General features: G+C 38.7%; 1 protein-coding gene across 1 annotated transcript in view; it reads left to right on the top strand.

The window, feature by feature from the left end:
* The window catches only part of MIB1 (MIB E3 ubiquitin protein ligase 1), a gene marked incomplete at its 5' end in the record, with an annotated part of 82,183 nt that overhangs the window by 48,342 nt on the left and 20,862 nt on the right, over nt 1–12,979 (top strand). The window lies entirely within an intron of this gene.

The following is a 12,979-nucleotide window of genomic DNA, read 5'->3' as shown; positions in this document are numbered from 1 at the left end:
GATCAATGCATAGCTACAGCTGGTTGAAGGGGACCAAATCCATTGAAGAGGTGATTTGGTTCCATTTTACCAGCTTTAGCAAAGCATTGGAGTGCAGGGAAGGTATCATTCAGTGACACGTGAACAGTGCGGCGCGCACACGTGGCTTCTGTGCTGCGCGTTTGGTTCCTCGTCGGTGCCACTGTAAATTGCTTCACTAATTTGGAGATGGCAAAGTGGAAAGTTGTGTACCAGAAAGGCCTGTACAGTGTCCAGGTTTGCTCCTTCCTTGTGGATCTCCTTGAGGCTCTTTGGATGAGTCTCAAATCAAGTTATAGTTACAGTTTTAACTTCTTTTTTTTTTTTGTCCTGCAGTAATGAAATCCTGGTGTAGTGACCACAAACCGTACTCTTACAATTCCTACTCATGTAGCACTCCCTTGGCTCTGCATGTTAAACTGCTGTGCAAGAAGGTTTCGGTTTCCCCCCCTCCCTGCCCCCTCCTGCCCCCCCATTCATTTTCTGGCAGGTTCCCTTTTGCAGCTGCTTTAATGCTGTAGTTGGTTAGCACAAGTATAAATGTCAAGTGCTTTCAATTCCATTACTATATCTCTGGTTAGTATTAACTTTTTAGGAATGATTATATAATATAGAGAGTAGATTTATTTTTTTTAACCACGTTTGTGTATGTAAAAACACTTGATGCCAGAAAAACAGAGCTTTTAAAGAATTATCTTGGGTTCCATCTGATTTCTTCTAAATTAAGGTCCTTAATGCATTTGTGCATGCTCACATAGCTTTTTTTTTTTTAAGTTGTATGCTACATTCTTTTTGTACTTTGCAGTGGGAAGTAGGGGGCAACCTTGGTTCAAGCCATTCACTGGTAATGAGTATGTCAAGTATAGACTGCATCTGTTTGTTGCATAGCCTGATGCTGGTGAGAAGATTTATGTAAATATATTCCCAACACCATGTATCCTAATAGAAACAGAGCAGGTGTGTCACTTGGACTTAAGCATTAAAGATGGCTATAAAATTAGTTTCTATTTTTACCGGTTATACAGGAACTGTTTTACAGATACAGCTGCTCAAGTGCGCTTTTGGATGGCAATAGAGTTTCATGTACTGGCCATATCGGGACAAAAAACGGCCGTGGAAAGAAAGCCGTGTAGCATTTGATAATGTCAGCATCTGTTATCCCTGTCAGTCACACAGTTGAAATGTTTGAGTTACAACTGTGTCAGCAGATGCCCAAAGTTCAGCGTGTGCTCAGTTAAAATTGAACAGCTGATCTAAGTGATGGATGTGACATTTTAGAGTGACTGGATATGTATTCTTAGAGGTATGCTAACATGAACTAGCAGGAAGCAATGTCAATATGTAATTTTAACTTTTGTAGCACTCTGAACTGTCATTTTGTTTCGGAATAGCATTGCAATGTTATACAAAAAAGACAAGAAAGAACACAACATGATAAACTGTTACCAAAAACCTTTCAAAATAAATTTAAGCTGTTAAAATATTAGTCTGATTGTATAGTGGAAGCCAAATCAATTGGTGCTGAGGATAGGAACTCTTCGGGAAAAGTAGTAAATGCTTCCCAGTTAACGCTACTGCAAAGCTGTTGGTAATACCAGATTGTTTCTGTGAGCATGATCATGCAGAGTAGCATCTCCCCCTTTAGAAAAGCTACTACGGTTTGATTTGTTTCCCACTAAAAAGCAGAGTTTAATTTAAATGTTAAGGTACTGCAGTCTCTGCTGAAATACCTGCTCATATCAATAACAGCTTTATAACAAATAATAATATTTTACTTCAGAGAATTATTCTGATAAGATAAAATTTCTTCTTGTATATATGTTATTCTGTAGTTTCAGGTAGTAAAAATAGCAGGCTATGTATAGTATTAGCTGTTTGAGAGTTATGTGAGTATTTAAAAATAAGATTCTCCATCTAAAAATGGTGCATTGCCCTTTTTTTTTTTTTTTTTTCCCCTCCCAGACATTTTAGTAAGTCACAGGGGTAGAGTTAGAATCTGTAATCTCGACCAAAAGTGCCTACTTATCCTGGATGTATCCTTTTTAACAACTGCTTGTAGAAAGCTGCTGTCATGAATAGGAATGGCTGGATTAATGAGCCAGGAGATCTTTCCTCTTATTCTTCCTTATAGCTGAATTTGATGTCAAGTACCTTATACTTAGGGATGGTATGCACTGATATGTTTTTTAATTTAATACTGCTTTTAAAACTTAAAACTGTTACAGCACTATTTCTGGTGTGGTCATTACAATTTTTCCTGGGTACGGCAAAGTCATACTTCCATAGCCAATTTTCTTAAATTTGGATTTAAAATAAATTCAGCTTATTTGAAAATAGCATTTAAGATAACTCACCTTCTAGGTTGTAGTTGTCATTTGTGTTTTTCATTTAGGGATCTGTCAATTGCTTTAATCCGCTGACTAGCGACCCTGGCCTAGAAATCTCTGTATTGTCACTTTCTGGTGATAAACCTGACACTGCACTTTGCACTGAAGAGCTCGGTGAGCACAGTAAGTGCCGATTTGGAGAAAATTCTAACTTAATGTGTTTAAATTACGGAAGTTATGTACCCAGTTACTTTGGCTATCCTTTTCTCTAAATCACAGTCTTCATTTCCTAGCTACTTGTGTCCTAGTTGCACCCCGTAGGTTAAATTCTGTGGTAGCTGTAAATTTAAATGCTCCATCTGAAGTGCACAGAACTGGCTGTGCTTAATAAAACGATGGCTTGTTTTTAACGAGAGAGGTTTTAATAATCATGCTTTTAAGATTAGTTTAGGATCTATTAAGTGAGTTGATGATAAATTTTGTAGCTATGCTGCTTACTTAACGCATTTCAAGGGTTCATTTCCAGCCTTGTTTTGAATTCTTTATTTACAACTAATGTTCTGCTTATCAGCTGTGAACAATTCTTTCTGCCCACTTTTATAGTCATTTAATTTAATGTTTTGTGTTTTGTTACTAACAAGTCTGGGTTATTTTGGCAATACCAGCTGACCCTTAGCAAGCTAATTTGTCACATGAATGTCATTCAAACAAGAGGGAAACCTGTTTCTTCCAACAGCTGTTTAGTTTCCTCTTACTGGTCGTTCTGTGCCTGCCAAAAATACATACTTCTTTACATTCCATAGCATTGTATGTTCATATGGGTACATAAAGAAGTATGTACTCTGAGCAGGTACACATAGAGTTGCCCAACTAGCTGTCAGGTGAACCCGCAAAGTATTTTGCTGCTTTCCATTGCTGTCATTAGGCAAAACTCAGGCTGACAATTCTTTGGAAGAACAGTGTTCTGATTAACTGATGGTAGAAAACAAATGTATTATACTAACTGAACATTGCAATGCAATTTACCTGCACAGTGGCTTAAAGCCGGTTATAGTTCATTGTTCTGGAATGGCATGGACATAGAAGGGCTTTTCCAGATTTTTGCAGCCTCTTGCTGTTGGTTCTGAGTGACCGTGTTTGGGTGCAGAGTTGCATCGCTGGTAGCTTTCCAACGGGCTTTCTGGAATTCCGTAGTTGTATTCCACTGTAAAAACTTCAGCTTCCTCCCAGGACTTCCAGCAGCTTTCCACACCGGTGTACAGTTCGCATCTGGTATCCTGAAGAGAAGCACAGACTTGTCTGATATATGACAGTTATAAACTTATTTTCCTACCCTCCCCTATCCCACTTGGATGCTTTTTGCACCCCATGCAGTATTCTGCAAACTCTTTGCAGGTTTATACTTATCTCTGCTGTAGTTCAGAGTGTTTGTTTTTTTAATTTTAAAGTAAAAACAATAGCACATGCCACAGGCGATCCCGCTTATCATAAAGATGACGACATTGCATTAAGAAAACAACCTCTTACTGCTGTGACAGGGTTTGGATTGTTAGGCCGAAGGTCACATGTGAAAGCTAATACCTATTCAGCACTGCTGCAAGCAGCTTTTCTCATTTTTTAAAATTGGCACTCACCTGCTTCAGTCAAAATCTTTTCCATACCTGAAATATTTATGACAACTAAAAAAAAAAAACAACCCAGTAAACCCTTAAAGAAACAAACCCCAAGTTTTAACCCTGTTTCCTCAGACTCTGCACCTTGGTTTGGAATGCTGGTTAAATATTTGATGTACAGAACGGGCTTGACTTCTAAGGGGCTGTCAGATACAGCTTATGGTTGCTTAATTTACATTTCAGGAGTTGATTTGGCTTACAGTGAAGAGTAAGCTTTGTCTTTACAGTATTAAAAGGTAAATTTGAAATAGCTGAACAATTAGTAAATATAATATAAGGAAAGCTGAGTGCAGGGGAAGTAAGAATTTCTGCAGCTCATGACAAAAACCTAGTGCAGCTGATAGAGAGCAAATCAGAGAGTAGCAGTAGCTAGCACAGTACTACAAGGAGAAACAGCAATGCAGCATTAGAATCACAGCAGTCACATTCTAGTTTTTAAGTAGGTTGTTTTCATGTACATCTGAGATAAAGCACCTTGAAAATTCTGCTTAGACCTACTTGAGCACTCAGCATCGCACTACCACACTGTGTATTAGATTTTTTTTTAAAGTTGGTAATTATTTTTTTTAAGTTGTCCATAATGAAGATAAGAATATTTCACTGAAATGAACAATCAGTTAATGGCATTGCAATTTTTGAGTTTATCTTCTTAAAAAGAATTCACGCTACCAAGCAAGTTGGGGTTATTTTTTGCTATGAAATTTGGACTAATGTTGCTTTCTTTCAACCTGCTCTTTACACTACAAATGCTTGGTACTTTAACACACTCAAAATTAAGCTGTTCCCAGAGTAGAGGGATTAATGCAACAATTAAAAAAAAAAACATTCTAGTAAATAAGTTATACATGCAGAAAGTCATAGGCATCCTTTAAACGTGCAGAATAATGCAGGTCTCCTGATGTTCTATTACCTGTAAGCTTAGTATCATGCAGCATTTGCAGTTGGAAGAGAGGTAATGACCTAGAGACACATCAGCAGCAGCCATCTCATCCTGAGTGCTCTCTCACTCTATTCGCTGAATCAGCTCTTCATTACATGGGAGGGGGAGGCAAGGGGGGGCGAGTGTCGGTGCATACAGTACCTCACCACCTTAAATAGATAAAACTTAAAAGGAAAAAAAAAAAAGCATAAAGACCAGTGCCTAATTGGCACCTGCTGCCTTTCTTGGAATGCTAAAATATGGATGATGTTGTATAGAAATTATACCTTATGTCTGCTGGACTGAGAGTTAAGACTCCAAGGATAGATGCTAGGAAGCCAAGGGAAGGTGAACTTAGCCCACTGTCAGATGAAAATCATCACAGGCAAAAAGAAAAAGAACAAACCCAACAAAAACACAAATCGAGCCCCCAAAAGTTGGAGTCGCTCCCCCAAGGAAAAAAAAAAAGCACACAAAAAAAACCCGCGATCGTCTCCCCCCTCCCCCGGCAAATATTGGTTTCTTCTAGTTCCTTAGATATTGCACTGCATCTTTTCTTGCTTGAGGTTATGTTTCCAGGCTTAACTGTAGGCAGGTCTGTGTTGAAGCTACTTTCCATCTTCAGAGGTCAAGTCTGCTAGCGAGGTCAGGGCTCCCGCACGCACACTACAGAAGACACTAACCGTATTTCCCACTCAGAGGGCACGAGCAAAACTGTTACGGCTTTATAGGCAGCTAAGCATTTGAAACATGCACTCCCAGGCAAACAGGCTCTCTTGTGCCTCTCTCTTCCCTGACCATATTTAGTCAACCATTGCAAAAAATAGTCTCTCAGCTGTCGATTGTCGATCCGGCAGCGAAGGGAGCCTCTATCCCGCGCTCTGCCTATTGATTGTGCAGCCTGCACTTCCACCGCCCCTGAGCCATTTGTCCCCAGGTTTTTTTAGCACTGCCAAATAAAGCACTCTCTCGTGTTTCCAGTTAGATTTCCCAGGTTTTCACTGAGCTTGCGCCGCTACTAGTAAACCCTGATGAGGTTGTCACTATACTTAGAAACGTTGTGAAGGGGAGGGGAGGCGGAGGGAGCGGGGAGGAGAGGGAGGAGAGAAAAAAAGCAAAGGCAACCCTGCTAGTATCAAGGCAAGGGCTTCATGCAGCTATAGAACAATAAATATCCCGTGCTGCCCGCGCAGATTGTGTAACCTGGTTCTCTTGATCAGTGAAAAATGTCATGAGTAACACCGGGCTGGTTAACCTGCGGGCTGAGCAGCCTTGCGTGCGTCTGCTTTTAAGTTTTCAAATCATACTGCTGTTTAATAAATAAGAAGTTGATGTTGATTTGTGGATGCACATTTACATATTCAAGTCATGCTCGATTATTTGAAAGATAGCTGTGCTTTCATTAGTAAACTGATACAATTCCGTAGTATTGCATTTAATAATTCCACGGTGTCTTGTTTATCATGCTTAGCTATAAAATGACTTTTAAAAAATAAAAGCCTGTGTAAATTAAGCACTACTGTTCTTTGGAAGAAATCAAATGTTTTACAAGAATAAAAAAGAAATCAAGTGAACAGCACAGTCTGTTAATCTGACTCGGGTGTGTACAAAGTTGGCCTATAATGAGACCAGTAGTACCCATTCAAAATAGTAAAAGGGGGATTTTCATGTTCACAGGGTGTACATGTTTCCTTTAGAAAATAATAAAGTAACTGAAATTTATCTGTTTAAATGGAGCAGTCAAGAACCCAACTACTTGAAAACTTCTGTATTTTTATGACAAAATTCTTCCTGCTTCTTAGAAGCAAGAAAAGTGAAAAAGCTGAAAATCTCTCAGTTGAAAATTAAACAAGCTTACTAAATGAAAATGACACCTCAGTGAATAGTGATGTAATGAGTAGTTACAAATATACTCAAGTTCAGTACTGTAGGCTAGAGAGTAAATTGCAAAGCCCCAAATGGACCTGTAGCTGGGATTTATCCTTTCCTTCCTCCTTCCTTCTGTGTTGACTGTGTCCTGTGCTTGGCAACTGCTTACACCATTAAACTGGGTAGGTTAACTGTTAACTGTTGGCAGTGCGGCTTTTTGGTAAAAGTCAAGTTTTCTCTCACTTCTTTCTCTTCAATTTTATAATCATACATTGAAGACAAAATTGTTGTAACATCTAAACTAATACAGATTAAGTTTTTGTGAATTCTGTGTAAATTTACGTACTGTGTAAATTTATATACCTTTAGTTTCAGATATGTTGAAATCAATTTTTCATATACCAAGGAATACTTGAAAATACTGAGGAGCAAAAAGAAGGAAAATGGCCTGCTTGCTTAAACTTACGCTGAGCCACCTGTCAGATATGAAATATTAAACTCCAATTTCATGATACAGAGAGCTCTGTAATACCAGTCTAAGGTATTAATCTGTTCTTTGTTACTTGTTCCCCAGGGATGCTTCCTTCTTCGTTCTTCCAGCGTAACTCCCTGTGCTGCACAGCAAGTATAGTGTGAACCAGATCAGGGAACTGATTTGGCTTGAAGTTGTGTGCTGACGTGCACTTAAGATCATATCGTTGCCAAAAATAGCACTGTCCTGCTCCTGTGTTACTTCTTGCACTATGTTGGTATGAATATTTCTTTGGCTTCACAGTGAGCAGGCTCAGAGTACTATTCTGCATGAAAAGTAACCCGGCAAAAAGGGGTGACTTCTCAGATGCTGTGTTGGGACCACTTTTTTGGATGGTTTGTTGGGGGTGTTTTTGAAGCAGAGGTGGTAGTCTGGGGACAAGAATGGAATTTGTAAAGAGTAGTCTTGTTTCTGTGGTTTCTAAAATGCATGCCAGACTACATAGCCTTAAAAGAAGATTTTGCAATCAAAACTGTCTTTAAGTCTGATCTGTTCCTTCAACTGTTCAGGATGTAACGGGAAACAGGTGAACAGGTTTAGCTGAGCAAGAGGTGGGAATAAGTGGAGAAGAGGGTGTGTGTTGGGGTGAATACTTTAACCTAGCATTGCTGTAAAATGTTTAGTATTATGAAACCATGTCACAGAGACAGTGGAAAGCTGACCTGAGGGAGGAGAGTGGTAGGGGAGTAGAGAAACTCATACTAGAAAGTGCACTGAATCATTATGACCCCTAGAGATATGTTTCCTGATAAGTTTGTGCTGATCTAAGACTTCGCTTTTAGAAAGGGCAGTCTGCCCTCCCTGCAGCTCCAGCTTCATCATTCCCTTACTCCTATCACTTCTGGTGATCGTGAAGTCTCAGGGTAAATTGAATAATCTCATTGATCTGTCTGAAAGCAAACTTGCCAAATCCAGAGTCTTGGCAGGTTGCTTCACTCACTACACTGTGGCGTCTCTGTAGAGCCAGCGTAGTGAAGGAAAAGTAGGGTTGTGTCTTTCAGTAGCTTACATTGATTGTGAAGAACCTCTCTAGCTTTTTTACACTTAAGTATCTGTTCTTTATAAAGAAAAAAACCAACAAACTCTAAAAGTCCAAACAAATAAAACCAACTCACCATCATCCTGCAACACCCCTGCCTTCCCCATTTAAATCATTCTGCAGTTGAGTTGTACCTCATAGCAGAAAACCTTCTCTAGGTTTTTCTTTATTTTTTATATATATAAATATATATATATTTAAACAAGGTAGAAAGATGCCTTTACAGTTAAGCAAGCTAGATCTGGAATCTTTTCTATACAACTAGGTACTAGATTCATCTTGCTACAAGTACTTTTATCATGTAGCAGTGATTTTCAGATTAATCCATTACTGTACGTGGCATTCTCAGGGAATGCTGAGGAGCATCTGTAAAAGCTCTGGGTAAAATCCTGCATAAGGAAAGAGACTTTATTTGCATATTGGTGATGAGTAATAAGCCATACGTTAAAACATTTGGTCACAGCAGTGATTATGGGGTTTTGTCTGATGTTGGTAGCTGGTGTTGAGACAAAATAACATATTGTTTGGATCTGTGATACATTTCATATTGCAAACATAAAATTCATGCTGTTGAATTGGCATTCTGATATTAGTTATAATTTAAACACATCATATATGTTAAGCTATGGTTCCAGACTCTCTAAAAACCTGAATTCAAAAAAGAAAACAAACCTCCAAAAACTTGTGTGTCAAGATGCGTTCAGCAGCGACAGTCACTGCGATTCTTCTACGTCTCAAATTAAATGTAACAGTGTAAATGGGTGTTCTTCTACCAAATCTCACTTATCTGGACTGCTGTTTTATGTGGATAAATTAGATGAGCTATGGTGGACCTGTATTTTCTTGTTAGCTTTTTCACTGAGTGGGTGTTTGGCTCCTATGAATATGACCCTCCCTTGAAGTTTTACAGACAATTTCCTCAAGAAAAATTCACTGAAGTCTGTCTGTTGTCCCACCTAGAATATTTCAGACTAAAGAACTTGCAGAAGATCATCCAACTGAAAAAGGTCAAAAACCTTTATCAGTTTCCTGCTAATCTGAAAATGCTGCAGACCATCAAATTCCAAAGCTTAACTGTTACAAATTTTTTTCACTAGTGATCTTTAAATTACATAGTGATGGCATAATTTCAGTGTTTTCAGAAGGCTTTTAAGCATCTTACCAGTAATTACTGAAGCTACTCAATTAGCAGTGTAATCTGTACAGTTGAATACACTGAAGATGATAGCCTGAAGAGTTTTCTTCAGCTGATTCCTTGGTTACAGTTAGATTTCCTGATTACTTACTTTTTCAGTACAGTTACAGAGAAAGTATAGTCTGCTGTCTCTTTTAACATATAGAAGATGAAAGCAAGTTTTCAGGGCCACATCTCTATTGTGGTCCTGAAAATGGAGCAGTACAGCTTGGCTTCTTCTTTAATACTTTGTGTGAAAAAGTGAATGAAGAATTACCATGTAATTGGCATGTGGCATTAATTCACTAATATGACTGTTCTAGTGAGTGCTGTTCTGAATGGTAGCCACTTAGCTAAGTTGTCAAAATTTTGGCAGCAGCTCTAGAAACCCTGCGAAACAAAATAGCTGTAGGAAGAAAAGCTGCAATGTGAAGGAACATGATCTTATGTACTGAAAAAAACTGCTTCTCAGCTAATGTGAAGGAGGAAGCAGCCACTGAACCTCTTAAAAGAGCTTGCCATTTGTAGCATATTATTATCTTCCACAATTTTAAAGTTTTGTGGCCCTAAAACCATCTTTCTGTTCTGCTGTCCAGTAATTTAGCAAAGGCTGGAAGAGAGAGATCTGGTCTCTAACTTGCATAGCCAGAAGCAACTGAGGAGTAGTTCCTGGCCCTCTTATGTTTCACTATGAAAAAGTAAGATAGAAAGCTATTACACATAGAAGGTTTTCTTTGTTTTGTTGGTCCTTCTGGTTTGTTATTTTCAGCAGAAGTGATGCATTTTAAAAGCATCTGAAAATGTATCAGGCATCTCATTTATATGAAAGCAAGGTAGGGTCTTAACCCTCAAACCTCAGATGAAAATCTTCATATTTGACAGCATACCAAATAGAAAAGATGTGAAAGAGGTTCTGGGAAATATTAGGACAAGCGAATTATTTCACTGCATACAGACATTAAATCGATTTTATTAACGTAATAGTGACAATAATGTTTCTGAAGTATATTCACTTCTTCATGCATAAAGCGTATAAATGTATTTTATGTATCTGAGGACTTGGCAGTTTCCTTATTTCTTTTTTATATCTAAAGGATTTAAAAAAAAAATTAAGAAAAAAATCATTGGAGCTTGTTAGGATGGTTCCCTGTTCAGTGACTAGACCTATTTTGGAGATAAGCTGGCTATATTTAGAGAAATGCATATCTGAGTGTTGGTGCTTTCCTGTAGCATTCCTCAAGTTGTAGTTGAAAAAAAAAATTCTTGGTCTTGGGTGTTTTCTCTGGGTTATTGTTAGTGGTCACTCACAGTGGTCATATGGCTTCTGTCCATCATAAGGAATTTTCAGGTAACTTTTGCTGTGCTTTTTAGGTGACCCATGGTAGATACTCTAGAGCTTTATGGAGTCTTGAGAAGCACCAAGCCTGTCAGGTGATGATAAAGAGCTTGTGTGACATGACACCCTGTGGAAAGCCAGTGTAGAAAGCAGACCTTGTGCCTCTGGTATTGTGTGCTCTTCTGGTGTGCTCTGTATCAGCCCAGCTCTCTAAAGAACTGATGGTGCTGTGCTTGGGTATGTTGCACAGGTGCAGTCCAGATGTGATGTGAGTCATGGTGCTCCAGGCTCACTCCCCCTCTAAGGCAGCTAGAAACAGTTCTGATGTTCTGAACCAGAAACATACCCTGGGTATGAAAATACGTAGTTTCATTGTGAAATAATTTTTTATCTATATATCTCAATGCAACTAATATGCATTAATTTTGCCATATTTCATAAAGCTTTGGTAACTTGTGCTTTACAAATTACATACTTAATTTTGGAAACTCCTGCATAAGTGACTCTCTCAGAGAATTAGTATTGGTTTGTTGATTTTTTTTTTTCAAATATGCCAGTGTGCTTTTTTTTTTTCTTAGCATGTGACAGCTGTAGAAGGTGCTGTGAATAGAAGCTGAGCAATGGTTCACAGCGAGCGATGTACAGTCTGTTCAGAGGCATTGACTTTGTTGTGTTATAAGTGATTTAGACTGTGAGGAAACGAGAAGTTTAGTGCTGCCAGGAAAACAAAAAAAAATCCTAAGAGGATGAGAACACTCTCTTATTTATTTGCTTACCTTGAGAAAGCTGTGATTATGAAGGGATCTAAAAAGACTGAGAGAACCTACAGGCTGCAAAATGCATTTGGTTCCTGGCCAAGTCCTTGTGTCTGCTCTGCGGATGATGAACCACATAGCACTTGGCCATGGGCCTCCTGTGGGCTTGTGTGATCCTGCAGATGCTGTTTCTTAGCTGTGGTTCCTTCAGGCACTCTGAATCTGAGGAAAAAGTGACTGCTATCCTGCAGCAGCCAGGATGGTGTATTGAAAGTGTGAAACTGAAGATTTATGTTGCATAATTAGTGCAGTAGCAGAGGAGCATGAAGATGCTTAAGAAGTCTCAGTCTGTTAAGATTGCATCACGGTGATGTGTAGGGAAGAGCGTAGTTCCTGCTGGTGGAGTAGTCTGCCTCATGGACTTCTGCTTTTCAGGAGGGTGCACTGGAGTGAGTTATCTCCAGAACCATAGCTTTTTCTTTGTTTTATGAGAAACTCATTGGCTTACTCTAGAAGGGAGTTTAGGAGTGAACAGCACTTATGCAGAGTGGATGTTCCAGCTAACATTATTGGAATGAATTAGGAGCTCAGTTATTACTTGACAGAGCAGCCACCTTATTATTATCTGTTGAGAAAGTAACTGCTGAGAGGCTCATTTTATGAGAATATTTCTGAGGCTTATTGAGATACCATGTTTTTAGTATCAGGTAGGTAATGAACTGCTTAATTCAATTATATTATCAGCCTTGCAAGGCATTACTGTAACTGAGCGGTTCCACTTGCATTAGCTGGTATTACTTGGGTTTTAATGTCTGAATTTTGTGAAGAAGCTCTGTTTCTCCTGTAAATAGCATGTTGCTTCAGCGGTAGGGAAAGATCGGATGACAGAAGAGCTTTCCTGGCACAAGCTTATAGGAGTTTTTGGTTTTCTGTTTCTCTCTGAGGAGCTGCCATAAGGGAGCTGCATGTGCTGTTTATAAAGATAAGACAAAAAAGGGAATTAAGTTTGGTTACTTACCTATTCCAAAAGTTAAGTGAAGACATGTGAACTTAAGTAAAATATATTTCTGAGAGAATGCAAGATCAAGCAATTTGTTTATCTAGCATTGTGTTACTAATACTCTTAAGACTGCAGTATTTGGACTTCATGGATTTTAGTCTGCTGTGTTACTCTAGTACTCCAGCATTGAGTTTGAGGTGTAAGATAGCAAATCCCCTTCCTTTGTTAGGCATCTTAGTAATAAGCACATGCAGACGTGGGGTGAAATACTAGACACTGCTGTGGTTTGTTATACTCAGCTGTTATGAAAATGTTCCATTAATATTTCCTTTACAGT

This window comes from Gallinula chloropus, assembly GCF_964237585.1.
Source record: "Gallinula chloropus genome assembly, chromosome: 2".
Taxonomy (NCBI): Eukaryota; Metazoa; Chordata; class Aves; order Gruiformes; family Rallidae; genus Gallinula; species Gallinula chloropus.
This window is presented reverse-complemented; position numbering and strand designations above follow the sequence as displayed.